A 21,531-nucleotide genomic window follows, 5' to 3' on the forward strand; every position below is an offset into this window, starting at 1 on the left:
GAAATTGAAAACCAGAAAATAGAAATCAATGAAACAGTAAATTCCAGTTTTTTTCCAGTATTTTCAAAATGTTTTCTTGTCTCCCTCTCTCAGAATCTCTTCAAAGTTTTCTTAGCTCTCTGCCCCTGTATATCCAGTGTATCCAGAGTGTATATCGAGTGTATACCGCTCTCTCCGCCCCCCTCTTTTTTTCTTCTCTAATCTGATTTTCAGCTCCCTTAAATGGGCATTCAATTAGTACATTTTCCACTACCAATTTAACTTTTCATTTCTTTAATCATCCACTTAATTGTTCACTCAATTAGTGCTTTTATTTAATTTGATAATGCAAATACTACCCTAGCACTATTAGGAACTTCTCAATTAGTAAATTGGCCCAACCTAAATTGGCCCAACCAGATTTTCCTCTTCTTATTCTCTTTTCCTTTTCAATTTTCTTTTTCTTTTCAACAATTAAAACTTAAATCCTAATTAATTATAAAACACCAAATTAACTTAAAAATACTAATTAATTCTAACTAATAATTATCACAAATAATTAAATGCCAAATTAAAAGAAAATCACACAATTTGACTAAAATTACACAAATATGTTATTATTATTATTTTTTGAATTTTCATTTTTGTAAAACTCCTAATTATTAATTAATTCCAAAAAATATAAAATCAAATCTTAAATGCCAATGCTATATTTTTGTATTTTTAATGCATTAATAAAATTAAACATGCCCACAAATATATGCAAACAATCAGAACAATCACACAATAATTCCTTAAAATAACAAATAATTAAAGAAAAGACCTAATTTTGGGAATTCTTTTGGAGTAATTTGTGTGAGGCAAAAATCACGTGCTCACAGCTGCCCCTCTTTGTCCGAAAACATGAAGAGTTTTCGTGCAAAGATAAAGTGAGCGGATACGAGCGATTTTTGCCTGTTTGAATACTCCGTGGGGAAGCATTTTTGAAAGATTTGACCGAACCTCTGCTTCAAAGGTTTCCTACATATCCTTGGCTATAAAGGAATCAGGTCAATGTAGTTCGGGAAGTTTTGGTAGCTGGGACTACCATGAAGCTGCGGTTTTTCTGTTACTGCTGCTGCTGATACTGCCTACTGACCTCCTTATTACACCATGACAAAAATGAAGAAGCTAGACTAAGCTATAATTTATGCTTTACAAAGATTTATTTCCAAACTTGATCTTGTGACTGATGTTGCCTTGTCGATTTGTGCTTCCTCCACTGTTTCTTTACTTCTGGCTCGACTTGTGGTCTTCCTTCTGATTTCTGCTGGGGATTTTTGTTGTAACCCTCCGCTTTACTGACTTCAAACTTCAATGTATTCCTCTGTTATATGGGCGGGCTCCCAACTTCAAAACTTGAAAAATGTAAAGACTGAAATGTATTCCCTGCTCTCCAGGCGGGCTCCTGACTGCTAAACTTGAACTGCTTCTCCCTGTTCTCCAAGCGGGTACCTGATTGCTAGACTTGAAATGTATTCCTTGCTCTCCAGGCGGGCTCCTGACTACTAATTTGAAATGTATTCCCTGCTCTTCAGGCGAGCTCCTGAATTCAACCAAAATAGACGAAAACAAAGGAAATTTTTCTGCCCTAGTTTGGGTATCTGGGAACATATGTAAGTGTAAAATGAATCACATTACTAAATATCAATAAGAACTTGAAAATTAAAACTTGAATTGTACTCCCTTGTTCTCCAAGCGGGCTCCTGACTGCTGAACTTGAATGTATTCCCTGCTCTCCAGGCGGGCTCCTGACTGCTAACTTGAACTGTTACTCCTTGTTCTCCAGGTGGATGCCTGATTGCCAAAACTTGAATTGTATTCCCTTGCTCTCCAGGTAGACGCCTGATTGCTGAAAATTGACTTGCTTCTCCCTGTTCTCCAAGCGGGTCCCTGATTTCAACAAAAATAGACAAAACAAAGAAAATTTTCTGCCCCAGTTTGGTAGCTGGGCACATATGTGAGTGTTAAACTGAATCATATTACCAAATATTACTAAGAATTTTAAAGCTATGTCCCATTATCGAGGGGGTCCGGACAACTCTTAACTAAACGACAATTTTAAATCTAAGCTATATCTTTTAAAGGTATGACTTCCGCTAAATCTTGTTATCTAAGAGGGTCTTAAACTACTCCCCATTATCCAGGAGGGTCCTGACAACTCCTAATTACATCATATCTTAGACATGCAAACTTTGAAACCAACTTATATTCCCTAGGGTATATTCATGCTACTTATGATTGTTTTGATTTTTTTTTAAAACTAGGTCCCACTTTATAGGAGGGTCCTGAAAATTTCCGACTAAATTTGGAAAAGGCGGAAAAAGATGGCGTTTCTGCTTGGGGAAAATGTTGAGGAAACAGAAAATCATAATCATTAATCTGGGAAAGAAGAGAAGTCAGAATCTTTGTTCTCATGGGGTAATGTCCAAAGTGTATCTCAAACATACAAACTTCAAAGTTCCACTTATAATCTTCTAGGGTGCACTCATGCCAAATTCCGCTACTCATGATTATTTTGAATTTTAAACTAAGTCCTATTTTCCAGGAGGGTCCTGAGAATTTCCGCGATCAATTATGCCTGGTACTTACTCTTCCTACGAATGATTTCCCAAAACAAATGCCATTTTTGCCCCTGTTTCAAATCAAAGAAAATTTCGTCAGTTTAAAACGTGGTGGTTCATCGTGGCATTCTTGCTAGAGGTGGTTTTCTCTTTGCCATTCTTTGCTTCGTCCAACTGCCTTGAACTGATCGAAAAGATTGTTTTGACCTTCTGACTGATCCTTAACTGCAAGATCCCCAACTGCTATTTTCCCCTCCTGACCTTTCTGCCTGAAACCGTACATCTCCCACGACATTACTGAACCATTCCACAGTTTTAACTTTTGCTTACGCCATAGGTCCCATTTTTCATCATATCATCTTTGGCATGTTCTAGCTGCATTTTGCTTTGTGCAATTCTGAAATTGGTAGTAAGCTTTGAAATTCCTTCTTACAAGGCTAAACTTGGTAGAGCTTTAGAGAAGTAAAGTTAACAGCAATGAAATGCAAGGATTTTGAGAATAAAGAAAAGAATCCAAATTTGGATGACTATTGGAGACATGAAAAGAGACTTATCTGAGCGGAATCACCGACACCAATGATCATGGTATGCATTTGGATTAATCAGCCCAGTCTATTTAACTAATCTCCTTTCCAATTGTTTTACTTTGTTCTCCAAAATTTCCACAACCCAATTTTACTTTCTGCCAACTTACGGACCTCGTTCGACTTGCAGTGCCCTGAAGGGTTTTCACCGACAAACCTCTCTCATTTGTTGATTCCTCAATTACTTGTCGCCTGATGGTGCCCGGGAAGGTTTTCACCAATAAGACTCTCTCATTTTTATTTTCTCTCAGCTTTCGTCGCCTCATGGTGCCTATGAGGGTTTTCACCAGTAAGACTCTCTCATTTTTTGATTTTTCTTACTTAAACTGGAGTGTTGCCCCTGATATGAATTCTCTGTACATTGCTCGACTTGGCATCTCTCAGAGACTGATCGGAAGGTCTTTCTTTGGACCGTAATATGGGCTTTTGGATGGGGTTAGAAAGAAAGGGTATCAAAGGCTCAAAGCAATTTCGACACGGGTTTAAAATTACAACTCTTGGAATCACATTTCTTATTACAAGTACAACTTCTGCCCCAGTTTCTTGCTTGGGGATCTTTGGATATTTTATTTTACTATGACCGAGCCGGGAAGCTGCCTACGTATCCTTAACAGGAATCAGGTCAAACGTAGTTCACACGTGAATTTCCTTGTTGTTATACTTTTCACTTCTTTTCTCTTCTCTTTTTTCTTTTATTTCTTTTTCTCTCTTTCTCGTTACTGATTCCAAAAGAGGGGTATGAAAGAAATAAATAAGGATCAAAAAGGGGGAACAAAGGGTGAAGTGTTTAGATAGCAGAACAAATTGCCTTCGTCATTCCAATATTCGAAATAATGCCAAATACAAACAATCAACAGTTATAACAAAGAAATCATACATAATATCTTTTTACTGCATCAGAATTGATAGCCATGTCTATGCATTTTCCTTCGATATCTGTTAAACATAGAGCGCCATTGGATAATACTCGGTCACAATGAATGGCCCTTGCCAATTCGGGGCGAACTTGTCTTTTGATTCAACCTGATGTGGAATAATACGTTTCAGCACCTGCTGGCCCGTTTCAAACTTCCTGGGACATACCTTTTTGTTGTATGCTCTTACCATTCTCTTTTGATACAACTGGCCATGACACACTGCTGCTAATCTTTTTTTATCAATCAAATTCAACTGCTCCAAAAGGGTCTTGACCCACTCATTATCATCGATTTCAGCCTCAGCGACAATCCGAAGGGACAGGATTTCAACTTCCGCAGGTATCACTGCTTCAGTTTCATATACCAACAAATAAGGAGTCTCACCTACTGAAGTATGGACAGTAGTGCGATAGCCTAGCAACGCAAACGGTAATTTTTCATGCCATTTCCTGAAACTTTCTACCATTTTCCGAAGTATCTTCTTTATGTTTTTGTTGGCGGCCTCAACTGCTCCATTCGCCTTGGGACGATATGGGGTAGAATTGCAATGTGTAATTTTAAACTGTTGGCATACCTCTTCCATCAATTTACTGTTAAGATTAGCACCATTATCCGTGATGATCACCTTCGGGATGCTGAATCGACAGATGATATTTGAGTGGACAAAATCGACCACTACTTTCTTGGTCACTGATTTGAAAGTTTTGGCCTCAACTCACTTGGTGAAATAATCAATGGCTACCAGAATGAATCTATGCCCATTGGATGTTGCTGGCTCAATTTCTCCAATGATATCCATGCCCCAAGCAACGAAAGGCCATGGTGCCGACATCGTGTGCAATTCTGATGGTGGAGAATGAATCAAATCTCCGTGTATCTGGCATTGATGACATTTGTGCACAAAACTGATACAATCTCGCTCCATGGTGAGCCAATAATAACCTGCTCAGAGAATTTTCTTTGCCAGCACATACCCGCTCATATGTGGTCCGCAAACTCCTGAATGTACTTCGGACATGACAGCCATAGCTTGTCTAGCATCTATGCATCTTAACAATCCAAGGTCTGGTGTTCTTTTATACAAAACTCCTCCACTTAAGAAGAATCCACTTGTCAGCCGTCGAATTGTTCTCTTCTGATCCCCCGTGGCTTGCATTGGTTATGTCCCCATTTTGATGTACTCCTGGATATCATGAAACCCCGGTTCGCCATCAAGTTCTTCTTCAATCATGTTGTAGTAAGCATGCTGATCTCGTACTTGAATATGCAGAGGATCGACATAAGCTTTGTCTGGATGGTGCAACATTGACGCCAGGGTAGCCAAAGCATCGGTGACCTCATTATGGACCCTCGGAATATGCCTGAACTCCACTGATCGGAACCATTGACAAAGATCATGTAAACATTATCGGTACGGTATGAGCTTCAAATCTCGTGTTTCCCATTCTCCTTGAATTTGGTGTACTAGAAGATCCAAGTCTCCCAAGACCAAGACTTCCTGAACATCCATGTCTGCAACTAGCCTTAAACCCAAAATGTATGCTTCATACTCAGCCATATTGTTGGTACAATAGAAATGAAGTTGAGCTGTAACAGGATAGTGATGCCCTGCTTCAGAAATAAGCACGGCTCCTATCCCCACTCCTTTCATGTTAGTAGACCCATCAAAGAAAAGTTTCCAACCTGGTTTTTCGGCCTGTTCTAGTTCATCGACATGCATCACTTCTTCATCAGGAAAATAAGTTCTCAATGGCTCGTAATCTTCATAGACCGGGTTTTCGGCCAAATGATCAGCCAATGCTTGGGCTTTCATCGTGGTCCGAGTCACATAGATGATGTCAAACTCTATGAGCAATATCTGCCACTTCGCAAGTCTCCCTGTCGGCATAGGCTTCAGAAAGATATACTTCAATGGATCCAAGCGCGAAATGAGGTAAGTAGTGTAGGATGACAAATAATGTTTCAATTTCTGTGCCACCCAAGTTAGGGCGCAACATGTCCTTTCTAGGTGAGTGTACTTAACCTCATAAGTCGTGAACTTCTTGCTAAGATAGTAGATGGCCTGTTCTTTCCTGCCGGTGATGTCATGCTGCCCCAGTACACAGCCAAATGAATTTTCCAGGACAGTCAAGTGAAGAATCAAAAGTCTCCCTGGTTCTGGCGGTACCAGCACAAGCGGGTTAGACAAGTATCCCTTTATCTCATTGAATGCTTCTTGACACTTATCAGTCCACTTGATCGCAGCGTCCTTCTTCAGCAACTTGAAAATAGGCTCACAAGTTGTCGTGAGCCAAGCAATAAATCTGCTGATATAGTTCAACCTTCCTAACAAACTCATCACTTCAGTCTTGTTCCTCGGAGGGGGAAATTCTTGTATGGCTTTAATCTTCGATGGGTCCAATTCGATGCTTCGCCGACTGACTATGAATCCCAACAGTTTTCCGGATGGAACACCAAATGCACACTTGGCGGGGTTAAGCTTGAGGTTGTACCTGCGAAGCCTCTGAAAGAATTTCCTCAAATCCTTGACGTGGTCGGCCTGATGCTTTGATTTTATGATCACATCATCTACGTATACCTCAATCTCCTTGTGTATCATATCGTGAAACACAGTAGTCATTGCCCTCATATAAGTTGCCCCAGCATTCTTCAAACCAAATGGCATTACCCGGTAGCAATAAGTTCCCAAGGGTGTGATGAATGCCATTTTTTCTGCATCTTCTTCATCCATTAGAATCTGATGATACCCGGCATAACAATCCACAAAAGATCCAATCTCACGCTTGGCACAATTATCAATAAAAATGTGGATATTGGGTAGTGGGAAGTTATCTTTCGGACTTGCTTTGTTGAGATTGCGGTAATCGATGCATACTCTGATCTTGCTATCTTTCTTCGGTACAGGCACGACATTAGCCAACCAAACAGGATATCGAGTGACCCGAATAACCTTTGCATCCAACTGCTTGGTAACTTCTTCTTTAATCTTCACACTCATATCAGTTTTGAATTTCCTCAACTTTTGTTTGACGGGGGGGAATGCTGGATCAGTGGGCAATTTGTGGACCACTAAATCGGTGCTTAAACCCGGCATGTCGTCATATGACTACGTAAAAACATCTTTGTACTCGATGAGTGTTTTGATTAACTCCTCTCGGATTTTCGGCTCTAGGTGGACACTTATTTTAGTTTCTTGGACATTGTCTGTGTCCCCTAAATTGACGGCTTCTATGTCATTCAGGTTGGGTTTGGATTTTTCTTCGAAGTGAATTAACTCCTTACTAATTTCTTCGAAGGCTTCATCCTCATCATCGTATTCTGATTCGTAATCACAATCTACTTCTTGAACTAACATTTCAGAATTAGATTGATTTTTAAGACTGGGCTGAGGATTCCTTATGCATACCACGTCATTAGAACCAGCGTAAAAAGAACTGTATAGAAAAGAAAGCAAAATAAAAAGGAAAACCATCAGGAATGATGAAGAAAGGGAAATTGTATTTTATTGAATGATAAAAGATAACAAGATTTGCACACTCAAACAGACTAAAAAAAATGAAATTCGGATTACAACCCTGGAATAATCCGTACAAACTTAAAGGAAAATCAAAGCAAACTACCAAGACTCCTTCCGAGTAGGGAGAGGAGTAGCCTTCCAATTATTAAGCTTTGTTGTTGGCCCGACAAATTGCACTTCCGCATTTCTAGAACCTTCTCCAATTTCCACCATGTTCACACTATCGAACAACTTCTCAAATCTTTCCATTAACTCCTTGTCTGGATCAATAAAAGAACTAGGAATTGCTGTCACTGTGCGACTCCTCGTACCGGACTTGACAAATGATCTGGAAAGACGTGGGACCGGCTTTGGAAGGACCCATGTCCTCTATTTCAATTTCCTAGCTCTTTTTATGTCTACGGCTGTGGGCTTGAATCCCAGACCAAATGTTCCCAAGTTTTCAGGAAGAGACACGGGCTGTATGATGCCTTGCAGATCTGACCCCAAACCCTTTCCTGGTACAAAACCATTCTTCAGCATTTCATACGCTACCATGACTGATGCGGCGGTTATCTTCGGATTTGGGATACACTTCCCCTCTGGAACTTTCTCGACTGACATTGTGTCAGAAACTTGGTAGACCCATGGTCCCTTGTCATCTTCCACCTCAATGAATGGCACAATGGTGTTCTTGTGAGCGCACAAATTATCTCCCCCGTGCACAACTATTTCCTGTCTGTCCCATTCGAACTTGACCATCTGATAGAGTGTTGATGGTACTGCTTTAGCGGCGTGGATCCATGGTCGTCCTAATAGCAAATTATAGGAAACAGCTATATCCAGCACTTGGAATTCCATTGTGAATTCTACTGGACCTATAGTCAGCTCCAACATTATGTCCCCGACTGAGTCTTTGCCTCCGCCGTCAAATCCTCGCACACAAATACTGTTCTTATGGATCCTCTCATCTTCTACTTTCAGCTTGCTTAGAGTGGAGAGTGGACAGATGTTCGCACTTGAACCATTGTCAACCAATACCCGGGTAACCACGGAATCCTCGCATTTTACTGTCAGGTAAAGGGCTTTGTTGTGCTCAGTACCCTCTATGGGCAATTCATCATCGAAAAAAGTGACTCTATTTACTTCAAAAATTTTGCTGTCTATCTTTTCCAGATGGTTCACCAAGATCTTGTCGGGAACATGGGCCTCATTCAGGATTTTCATCAATGATCGGCGGTGCTCATCTGAATGGATTAGCAATGAGAGAAATGAGATCTAAGCGGGCGTTTTCCTCAACTGCTCTACAACAGAATAGTCATGCACTTTCATTTTCCTCAAAAATTCCTCTGCCTCTTCTTTAGTTACAGCTTTCTTCACCAGCGTTGGATCATCCTTAGTTCTTCTTAACTCCTCGGGAGTAAAACACCTTCCTGGGCGAGTCAAACCTTGTGCTTCACAAACTTCTTCCTTGATTTCTTTTCCTTTGTAAATCACCGTCACCCATTCATAATTCCAAGGAACAACTTTGTTGTTGATCACTGGAAGCTGAGTTACTGGTTTTATAATAACAGGTTCTGTGCGAGCCCCCTTCACGACCACAACAGGTTCACTTGCAACCCCTGGTACTACCACTTTAGCTTTCTCGAGTTTCACTGCAACAATGCATGGCGACCCTTTCTCGGCTACCACAACTGGCTTATTGTCTACCCCTTTCAACTGGACCATTGATTTCCCATTAGTTACCTTTTCCTTTGAGCTGGTTTCACTAGAACGGACCATCATTACCGTCTGCGAGGGCTTCTTAGGATCCCCTCATTTGTGTATCAACTCAATCATATGGGTCTCATGGTGAGCTGGCAGTGGATTCTGATTGATATTTGGTGTTTCTAGGGCCTGAACCTCGATCTGATGAGTATCAATAAGCTCTTGCACAACTTTTTTAGTTTCCAACATTTCTCTGTATCATGCCTCGGGGCTCCTGAACAGTACTCACAACTCACCGAGTGGTCAAGATTTCTAGGAGGAGGATTTGGAATTTTAGGCTCAATTGGATTCAGCATGCCCAACTGCCTCAACTTGTGGAAAAGATTGGTATATGGACGGAAAAATGGGGATCTGGCGGTGGGTAGTAATGTTGTGGAGGGATATATGGAGTGTGGGTGTAATTTTTGTGGTAGGGTCGTGGTTGGCTATAGTAGGGTGATGGGCCTCTAGATCCGAACCAGGCACCGGATTCAACAGTCGTGACATCTTCTTTCTTCTTCTTCCCGAGTACACCCCTAGTGCCGCTTTGAATGGCCTGAGTGGTTGCATTGATCGCTGAATAACTCATGATTTTGTTGGACTTAAGCCCCTCCTCGACCATGTCTCCAATTTTTACAACCTCATTAAAAGACTTTCCAATTGCGGACACCAAATGACCAAAGTAAGTTGGCTCCAAAGCCTGCAAAAAGTAATCAACCATCTCGTTCTCTTTCATTGGGGGATCTACCCTTGCTGCTTTCTCCCTCCACTGGAAACCATATTCTCTAAAGCTTTCACTGTGCTTCTTCTCTAGTTTAGTCAAAGATAGTCAGTCTGGAATGATCTCAAGATTATACTGAAAGTAACAAGCGAATGCTTGTGCCAGATCATCCCATGTGTACCATCTTCTGTGATCTTGGCGGGTGTACCACTCCAATGCTGCTCCGCTCAAACTCTGACTAAAGTAAGCCATTAGCAATTCATCCTTTCCGCCGGCTCCCCTCATCTTACTGCAAAAACCTCTCAAATGAGCCACCGGATCACCGTGTCCGTTGTACAAATCGAATTTGGGCATTTTGAACCCTGCCGGTAGTTGTACATTTGGGAATAAACACAGGTCTTTGTAAGCCACGCTTACTTGACCCCCTAGCTTTCTCATATCCCTGAAGGATTGTTCTATGCTTTTCATTTTTCTGAACATCTCCTCATGTTCGGGATTTTTTGCTGGTCTCTTAGCTTCTCTCGGGAAATCAGAACGTGGATCGTAGGGGTAGGTTTCGGGAGATTTGAAGGTGGGTTCCGGGGAATAATACTAGTTGTCCTGAGCTTAGAACACAGGTTCACTCAGGGATCTATGGAGTACAGCTGGTGGAGATGCCACAAAGACAGGGGTGATTGGCGGAGGAGGGCATGGAATTGATTTTGGTGATGGAGCTTGCGGCATATGAGAAGTAGTGCCATGGTAGTGTTGATAAATGGGAAAACCTGGATTGGTGGCTGGATGATCCTGAGACTGAGCTAATGGTGGGGTAAAAGCCGGGTTGGCTGGGTAAGACGGTGGTGATTGCCCTTGGGACCAGGCCTGGTACATTTCGACCATCTGTTGCTTAAGCTTGAACATCTCCTCTTTCATTTTATTGACGTCCAACTCCTCTACCTCAACACTAGTGTCGACCTCTGGGATAGACATGATTTCTAGTATTGGTCCCTTTGATCTGGTTTGGTAATGATAATGTGCCAGTATCTTCTAAATAAACAAACTGCTTGAACTCTATGGAAAACAACAAACTTGTTAGTTCTTAGAGTTTAACACATACGTAATTACACGTTGGGATGCAATGCACCTAGGCAATTAACCATTTTCTATCGTGCATTTGCTTCGGTTGCGTGCGTCATCCCGGCCTCTCATAATTGTGCCCCTTCTTTTATTCTATCCTTCTTTATTTCCCATTTTTCTTTTTAGTGGTGGTCGAATCCTATAGAGATTGCCTAAGTATCATGTCCCCGCATAAATCAGACCGTGCGTAGTTCAATTGAAATAAGTGCGAAAAGCAAAGAGACAATTTTTGGAAATTTTTTATTTTTCATTAATAAACATTCTATTACAAACTAGACGCTTTCGGAAAGGAAAATAACAGACTCGAAACCAAACCAAGTACAAACTCAAGAACTTCTGACAGACTTTGATGCGAAAGGAAAAACAGACTCTAACAGATAACAGACTCTAAGGAAAAAGAAAATGCAGACTCGAACTACGAATACATTAAAGTTTTAAATTTGGGTGCCCGCGGGGCGTCATTCGGCCTTGCCGCAGGCTAAGGTGTAAGGCCCCTTTCCAGCTGTTCCAATTCATACATGATTTGCTTCACAAGTATCATCACTGCTGAGAAGAAAGTAGTGCGGGTCATGTTTTCACACACCCGACATTTCCTGGTAATAGCATGAGCAATAGTCAAAATCTTGTCCCTGGTTCGGTCTTTCTCTAGGAGTAGGCGTTCTATCTGATCCCCTCTAGCCTTCAAAACCCGAGAATCATACAGATGTTGTTTCTGTAACTGCTGTATTTCATCTTCCATCAAGGCCATTAGATCATAGCAGTGTTCACTTTCGGTTTCAAAAACCTTGGCTTGTTTAGCCGCCTCGTTCTCTAGGGTGGTCACCTTCCTTTTTAGACTGGCAATGGTCTTTTCATAATCCTTCCTGGCCTGCTGTAAGTACTGTGTGCGCTCTTTTGTTCTTTTTGCCCATTGTGCCTGGAGTTGTGCTATGGTACCCTCAGATTTCTTCAAATCATCCCGGCACTCACTGATTTCCTTTTGCAATCCTTCTATTAACCGCTCATCCGACCGACTCCTTTGTTGGTTGTCAGGATCTATCCTCATTTGTCAGATTTGGGCTTTTAGCGCCTCATTTTGTTGGGCCAATTTGTTTTTTTCTCCCTGATCGGCATCAACTTGCAGACTATTTTCAAATTCCAGGTCTCTAATCTGTTGCTTCAGCTTGCCTATTTCTGCCCTATAACTCTCTTCTTTTGCTAACCAACCCCATTGCTCTTGTGAATCATTAGTAAACTGTTGGACATGGGCTCTTTTGGCGGGCCTTTGGAGAATCTGGAACCTTTTCCCAAACCACGCATTATAGTTCGGGTCCACCTCACCTTTAGCCAGATCTCGGACCATAGTCTTAGGCTCGAGGAACCGGCATTCGTTCCACAATTTGCGAATTTTATCTTCCGGTAATGTGGCTCTCGGCCTTAACTCAATGACGTGCTTGCTCAAGTCTTCATCTTTGGGGATGACTTGAAACCTTCCCAGTTAGCGTAGTACCCGATGGGGAGCATACGGTTGGATACTCCGAACACCCATTAAAAGAGTATGACACTCTCCTGCTGACATATATAGCACCTCGGTAACGGGCAACCACCCAAATGCCCATTCAATTTGATCGACAGTCAATGACCTCAGTCGTATGATCCAAGCTTCGGTACCCTCAGGAAATGCAATACCCCTTACCCGTTTTTCAAATTCTTCGATACAGCTTAACCCAGTCAGCCCATAGTTCATGTACCCCGCCCAGTGGCACAGATGTTCTTGCATCCACAACTGAAGTAATAAATTGCAACCTTGGAAAAAATGTCCTCCCTCCCTGCAAACAGTCAATGCTCGGTAAATTTCTGACAAAATTAGGGGAAATATAGTGCTATCTGCCCTTTTAATTGCAACATCAACCATCCCTACGAGACCTGTCTCTATTTTCTTATCTACTCGTGGACAAATCACGATTCCCAAGAATGTCGTTATGAACGCCAAGGTTCGTCTTGCTTCCCATTTACTTCTGTTCCCAGCATGGGTTAGTCCCAGATTTGGTTCTTCGAAACCCCGAGGATTACCATAACGCTAATACAGGAACTGAAGAGTGCAACATCCTCCCGACAAATCATCATTCTGAACACTCCAGCTGATGTTTAGCAAATCCAAAAATTTGTGCGGAGATACCGGTCTTGGTGACAGCAAATATTGACCCCTCATATTTCCATTTAGACCCGCATAACCCGCGACTTCCTCCAGCGTGGGCGTAAGCTCAAAATCCCCAAAGCGAAACACATTGCGGGTCGGGTCCCAAAATGGTATTAAGGCGTCGATGACATCCGACTTTGGCTTGATATTTAGTAGACCGACAAGACCTCCCAAGATTCTAGCCACTATTTCTTTGTTGCCTTCTCCTAGATCATTCCACCACATGTAGAGCTGGAGGGGGACCTCATTAAGTATGGTGAAAGATTCATTTGCATTTGTGCTCATCCTGCACATTTATTAAGGTGATTAAGAAAAAGGTAAATTTATTTGATGCAAAACAAAACTACTATTTTTTTTTATTTTTTTTCCAAACTAAAACGGAAGACCCGGTTTTTCAAACACGGCCTTTCAGCACTTCGGAGACGAAGATTTTAAGGTTGTGTGGATTAACCGATCGAAATCTTAAAAATGACCAAAGGTGGCTATTTATGCAAAATCGGCCTTCCGGCGTCCCTTTTGGGGACAATCGGCTATTTTTGACAAAAACGACATCACCCGACTTATTTATGACGAAAATTAAAATTTGACATTTTTGGCTATTTTTGCAAAAGGGGAAGTTGGACCCGATGAGGGTTGCCTACGTATCTTACATCCGGTGAGAATCAAACTTGCGTAGTTCGGGCAGAGAAACTAGCTATTTTTGAAAAACAAGATTCTTTTTCCTTTATTCCTTTTATAACAAACAAACAAACTAATTTTCTTCTCCGTTTTTTGGAAACAAGACAAACTAAAATAAAAGACTCTTTTTCACGCATTTTTGCTTTTTGAGTAAAACAAACAATTTTAAAAACATAAAATATTTTCTTTTTATTTTCTCAAAATTTTGGCAGAGTTTCAACAGTATTTGGGCATTGGTTTTATTCTAAAAATAGGCAATTAACTCTCTACACTGCTATTTCCTCTCTCTCCTTTTTCTTTTTCTCAAATTTCTGATATTCCCGAGATTCAGAAGCCGGTCAGCATGCAAGTCCTAACAAATAAATGCACAGAAAACAAGTAGGATGCATCAGGATGGTCTTTTTCATTTCAGGTTGCTTGTCCTAGACGGACCCAACCCCTGTGTTGAGTCCCCTAAGTCAAATGCACATGATGCAAATAAGCATTCCTACTAGGGATCCAACATGAAGTTGAGTTATTCTAGGTTCATAACCTGGGTGTTTGTTCTAGACCTGGCTTACCCGAGCGGACAGCTCGAGCCGAGGGGCAGCGTACCGGGAATACAGAAGCTTCGCCGGCTTTGCAACTTGTCCGAACCTCGTTCTAAATTTGGGATATGACTCTAACAGAAGAGAAGTTACACGAAGTGCACACTTCTTCATGATTTAGAAGACTCAGAGAGAAGAGGGATTTCGCAACAGTTTATATACAGTTCACGGAATATCAAAGCGGTAAAAGCAATCAATTAGCACATTAGGCCCAAATCATTTAACAAAATCAGATAATGGATAAAGCCAACTATAATAATTATTCTAAGCTCGAATTCTTGAACCCTTAACCAGAGATTCTGGGTTTGCTTCCCCAGCAGAGTCGCCAGAGCTGTCACACCTCCTTTTTCCTAAACCCGAAGGTATATAAGGGAGTTTTTCCAATTAAAGTGACATTATTGGAAATGAGATTCATTTATTTAAAGATTCAGAGTTGCCACTTGGGATAATTTATGGTGTCCCAAGTCACCGGTTCGAATCCCAAATCGAGGAAAAGATTGACTCTGTATTGTAGCTTGCGAACCAGAAATCCGGGTAAGGAATTCTGTTAACCCGGGAGAAGGTGTTAGGCACTCCCGAATTCCGTGGTTCTAGCACGGTCGCTTAACCATTTATACTTGGCTTAAATTATTTAATTATGTGTTTAGAAACTACATGCATTTTTACCTTTACCGCTTTTAATTACGTGATTTACTCGTACTTAAAGAATTATCGAGTTACGCATACGTATAATCGTGTGGTTTGGCGTGTCAAGAGTCATGTCATGCGTACGTGTACACAATTCACAACACTTAATTTATTTAAGAAAAAAAACTTAGTCAAAGTCGCGCAGACGCGAACCTTAATTTATTTTTGAAAATTCGTATTTATGTCACGCGAACATGTCCACAGTCACGATAATATTTTAAACGGCCCTAAAGGTTTCTCTAGGAATATTTATTATTTTACCTCTACATTATGAAATTAACACAAGAGCCATTTGTTACTAAGTGTCTAACTATGGCTTGCCTCAAATTTCCATTTTTTAAGACCCTAATTATTTAACACTAAAGTACTTGAGAAGTCCCTTCCAAACAACAAGGCTTTATTAAACCATTTTATTAGCGGAAGGGCCTGAATATTTTGGCAACGCCGGCTGCAAGCAAGGACTTCAGGATCGAATCCCTGAAGCCATACCTACCAGTGATCTCTCATAATCTTTTTAACCGTTGAGGAGGGGAGAAAAACGAGTCGAGGCATGAATAAGAACTTTATATATATCAATCAACAATAATCCCCTTTTAAACTAAGGCATAAATTATATGGAAACATCAATTGGTTACAGTTAAGACCAGACAATCTATACATACATAGCCAAAATTTCAGCAGAAGCTATTGTTGTATACAATCTATACCTTGAGCACAGTTGGACAACTTAACACATGAATCATAACAAGAAAACAAAAGTATAAACAACAGAAGCTAATAGAATTTAACATTCAAACAAGACTCTTATTCAAATTCCAATTCGAACATCCAAATCTGTATACAAATTCAATCTGGTTCCAACTTGTGGCACTTCATTTGTTAGCAAAGGGTATGAAGGAATACCTGGAAATGAAAGTCAAAAGGGGGTGAGATCAGAAGTAAAAACAACAGCAATCACCAGCAGCAACAAAACAGTCCCAGTTTTAATCCAGCTATTAACCCCAGATAGTTCAATGAAACAGTATATGGAAGATGGTTTCAGCCAATTCGAAATTGAAAACAAGAAAATAGAAATCAATGAAATAGTAAATTCCAGTTTTTTCCAGTATTTTCAGAATGTTTACTTGTCTCCCTCTTTCAGAATCTCTTCCAAGTTTTCTTAGCTCTCTGCCCCTGTATATCCAGTGTATATCGAGTGTATACTGCTCTCTCCGCCCCCCTCTTTTTTTCTTCTCTAATCTGATTTTCAGCTCCCTTAAATGGGCATTCAATTAGTGCATTTTCCACTACCAATTCAACTTTTCATTTCTTTAATCATCCACTTAATTGTCCATTCAATTAGTGCTTTTAGTTAATTTGATAATGCAAATACTACCCTACCACTATTAGGAGCTTCTCAATTAGTAAATTGGCCTAACCAGATTTTCCTCTTCTTATTCTCAATAGGTTTGGCTGAGTTTTGGTTTTGGGCCTGGCTAAATTGGCCCAACCAGATTTTCCTCTTCTTATTTTCAATGGGTTTGGCTGAGTTTTGGTTTTGAGCCTGGCTAAATTGGCCCAACCAGATTTTCCTCTTCTTATTCTCTTTTCCTTTTCAATTTTCTTTTCCTTTTTCTTTTCAACAATTAAAATTAAAATCCTAATTAATTATAAAACACCAAATTAACTTAAAAATACTAATTAATTCTAACTAATAATTATCACAAATAATTAAATGCCAAATTAAAAGAAAATCACACAATTTGACTAAAATTACAAAAATATGTTATTATTATTTTTTTTGAATTTTTATTTTTGTAAAACACCTAATTATTAATTAATTCCAAAAAATGTAAAATCAAATCTTAAATGCCAATGCTATATTTTTGTATTTTTAATGCATTAATAAAATTAAACATGCCCATAAATATATGCAAACAATCAGAAAAATCACGCAATAATTCCTTAAAATAACAAATAATTAAAGAAAAGACCTAATTTTGAGAATTCTTTTGGAGTAATTTGTGTGAGGCAAAAATCACGTGCTCACATCTATTATCCTTGATCCATCCAATGGCTGATACAATACTTGACGCATCGATGTTGAAGTTGTATTCTGATAGTCACGGGTGCTTCCATGGGCTCGACATATTTATCGAAGCCATTTTTACTCATGAGCCCTTGGGAGCTCTATCCTCGATCATTCCTTCGATCATTTCGAGCGAGATTATATCTTGGGCCGTTGTTTTTACGATATGCATTGTATGGTTGGTAACGATCTCTATTAGATCTGGGTTCTCTGTCGATGTCCCTTTGAATTCTGCCGACATGCCTATTTGAGTAAACAAAACCGGAAGGGGTTCCCAATTGATCATCCTCGACCATGATCTTTGACTGATATTGATTATGAATATTGGCCCAGGTCATAGCTAGATATTCAATTAAATGTTGCTTTAGTTGTCGTGATGCAATCAAACTTCGCTCATTCAAACCTTGAGTGAAATCTTGAACAACTCAATCTCTATGACAGGGGGTAGGTCCTTGCGCTCCATCTGGAACCGAGATACGAATTCCCTTAACATCTCATTGTCCTTTTGCCTCACTTTGAAGAGGTCTGACTTCCTAGTTGCAACATTTATTGCTCTGTCATGTGCCTTTACGAACGAATCTGCAAGTATGGCGAAGGAATCGATGGAATTGGGCGACAAATTGTGGTACCATATCATCACCCCTTTCGATAAAGTCTCTCCAAACTTTTTCAATACAACAAATTCAATCTCTTCGTCTTCTAAGTCATTCCCCTTTATTGTACATGTATAAAAAGTAGCATTTAGGGTCGATGGTCCCATTGTATTTGGGGATTTTTGGCATACGGAATTTCTTTGGGATGGGCTTCGGAGCTACATTTGGAGGGAAAGGCTTCTGCACGAACTTCTTTGAATCCAAACCCTTTAGGATCGAGGGTGTCTCGGGTATTTGGTCAACCCATGAGTTGTACGTTTCTACCTTTTTGTCATTAGCCTCGATTTTCTTTTCATGTGATTCGATCCGTTTAGTGAGCCCCTCAAGCATCTTCATAATGGCGGGGTCAGTTCCCGATTCATTGGCGTTCGATTTCTCCGGTACAGGTTTGACTCTATGAATTACCTCTTGTGATGTTTCGAGCTTTAATTCTGCTTGGTGCTCGATTCTGATTTTGGAGTTTCGTTATTGCAGCTTATTGAGTCTGCAGAATTTCGAATATCATTCGAAGGCTAATTCTGCCTTATTCATCATTGTGTGCATTCTGATCGGCTACTTGGGCATCTCTGCGGACGCTATTTCCAGGGTCGACGCCCAAATTCCCATTAATGGTGATATGAGAGCTGACATCGACTGGGTTTACGACTGGTGGTCCATCGGAGTGGAGGTACTCTGTTTCTCGGGGCAATTATATTTTCATTCTCGCGATGAAGACCAAGGCCGTTATCTGTGTGAGTGGGTGCTACTTTAGAGTTTGACATGTTGATTCCTGAAATCAAAGACACTTACGAGAACAAGCGTAAAGCAGTGTGTGTTATGGGAATTAATACCACACAATCACTATTATCCTATCCCCACGGTGGGCGCCAAACTGTTTACCCTTAAAATTAAATAACAATTAAACTTATAATGTGATTTTAAGGACACGTGATTTCACCTAATACCAATTGATAAATGTAAAGATTAGTAATAGAAATTAACAATAAGATAAAGCGAACCAGTGTTTGAACGAAATTCAGCCCTCGAGCTTGAATACCCTGGAACTGATTGGTGCAAAAACAGTTAAAATATAAGCAAGTTGATGAACAAGAATGTAAATTAAGGAGAAAGTGTTATATTGCTTTGACATCTCGGAATGTAAAGTCTACAAAATGATTAGAACCCTCTGTATATAGTAGGGAAATCCTATCTATAGTACAATTCTAATTACGGAAGTAAATCCCATGATTAGCCTAAACAACCACCCTTGATTTGATCTATTTCGGGATTTCCGCCATGATTTTCGACCGGTCACGGATATCTCGCTTTTCTATTATTGCGCTTTGCTCGAAGTCTGTCCTATTTGGTTTCGATCGCTACTGGCCTCAATCTCGACAGGCACCTCGATTCTCGAACTCGATATATTACGAGGCCGACCTTCGATGCAACTCCCTGGTCTCGATCAAATAGTAAAATCGAGTAGGCCCGGTTTTAACCGTAAATATATAGATGTCTTTTCCCGTTCAAAGTGTAATTCTTTTTCATAGGCCAAGTGCGTGCAAATTCTTTACCATGATGGATAGGGATGAGACTCTATTGAACCTTAGACTCTTGCCCACACCAATAACATATTTGAATTTTATACGTGAGTATCTCATTTGAAAGGTTAAATTGTTAGAGAGATCACATTTTAATTTAATTAATTACGTATTTAGAGTTTAGGGTTTAGGAGAGGCTGGCGGTTATGTAAATTGGCAAGGGAAGAGAATTGACCGGTACATATTAAAATTTCTTTAACATGACATGTCTTTATTCGAAAGTTCTGAAGAAAGAAGAGAGATAGACAAAGGATAAATCAATATTTCCACTGTCAAAGCCACACAGATTACATCCAACAACCAAAAACAAAGAAAAACATCAAATATCAAGAATAGAAACAAAGTTCCTTAAACAAGCAGCATTAATAATGGGCAGCTTTTTAACAGTGTCTGGTGCAGAAACATCGGCGGCGGAAGCCCCGGCAGTGGCCACTGCGGAAGCCCTCTGACTCGCAAATAGTGGCACAGTTTCCCTTCCTAAAGCATAGCCCTTTGAAGCGCTGGCTCGGTGACTCGCATGTCCTTCCTTCCCTCTACCATCTTTGGTCCCATCTCTGCACGTATATGCATGCACGCATAAACAGATCTGTTAAATAAAGTAATACTACTATCCGAGTGTTATGTATTAAACTATAGTAAGCTGTAATACAAGAAAACGAGATGCTTTTCTAGCAATATGCAAGAACTGCGACGAGAAAGAAGACTTGCCAGTGGCAAAGACAAGTATCAGCATAAGGAACACAGTGGCGAACAATTTTATGTACCCTGCCATCTACTCCAGAATGGGAACTTTTTTCTTTCCTTTTCGTGTGAACTGTAGAGAAAGTGAAAGACAGAAATAAATGGTGATATAGGGCTTTGATGGAAGTCCTATATATATATATATATATATTTCCTGTGGGTGGAAGAAAGAATATTTCTTCAAGTTGATTTACTTTTGAATAATAAGAAAATTGAAATGGCAAAGATCAGACATATCTGTCATGATTAGCTAGCCATGACTACTCATTACGTACCCACTATTCTTTGCTTTTTCTTAAGAGAATGTCCTTTTCTTTTTGAATGATTCTAAAGCGTATAGAGCTCTCTTTATTATAATATATATATATATATATATATATATATGTAAAATTGTTGGGGAAAATGTGCACACAAGTATATGCAGTCGATAAGTAATAAAGTGATGAATAAAATATCGTTCTCATGAGTATTTGTGACTAACTATTAATTAAATTAAACTAAATTTTCAAGTGATTTTTCGAGAGATGATTGTGATCTTAATTAACTAAAACTACTATGAGAATTGACAAGCAAGCAAGGAGACAAGAATGCAAATAGAGCCCACGAACAACTTAGCATGAAGATCAATGAGATGGAAATATTCCAGGGTTATGGAGTTAATGTCATTCATGTTGAGTTTTTCCAGTTGATTCAACTACTAGATCTATTTGATTTGTTGATTGATAGGATTTTGTATTGCTCACGAGGTTCTTTCAACACTTTGCTCGCCTATTCAAGCCAACCTAATACTATATGTCTATATAATCAGAATCAACTAGCATGCATGTGTAATTCCAACAATAATAATCAACTACGGCAATCAACATGTGTCTATCAATTGCGAACCTATTCTCTAATCCCCGAATTAAAGAATTTATCTATTCATTCCTATATGCAATTTATAGTTCCCACTTTCGAGTTTAACTATAAATTCATAAATAGTATTGTACTGTTAGCTACGCAATAAAATAATTAAGATTAGAATTAAGTAAACAAATCAATATATGATATAATTAAGTGATCAAAATAATCGTATAACATCAACAATCAAGAACTACTTATAACCCCAGAACAAGGGAGGTTTTAGCCACTCATAGTCATATGAACAATCACAATAGTGTTTAAAGCATAAAACAATAAATACTAGAGAAAGGGATGAA

General features: G+C 39.8%; 1 long non-coding RNA gene across 1 annotated transcript; it reads right to left on the bottom strand.

The window, feature by feature from the left end:
• Window positions 1-19,833: 19,833 nt before the first annotated feature.
• Window positions 19,834-20,441, bottom strand: LOC104225752 (uncharacterized). Its single transcript, XR_710665.2, has 2 exons — window positions 20,300-20,441; window positions 19,834-20,145 (listed from the first exon to the last, which is right to left on the bottom strand). It is a non-coding gene; the product is annotated as an uncharacterized lncRNA (long non-coding RNA).
• Between the last annotated feature and the right edge of the window lie 1,090 nt (window positions 20,442-21,531).

This window comes from Nicotiana sylvestris, chromosome 11 (assembly GCF_000393655.2).
Source record: "Nicotiana sylvestris chromosome 11, ASM39365v2, whole genome shotgun sequence".
NCBI classification, from domain to species: Eukaryota; Viridiplantae; Streptophyta; class Magnoliopsida; order Solanales; family Solanaceae; genus Nicotiana; species Nicotiana sylvestris.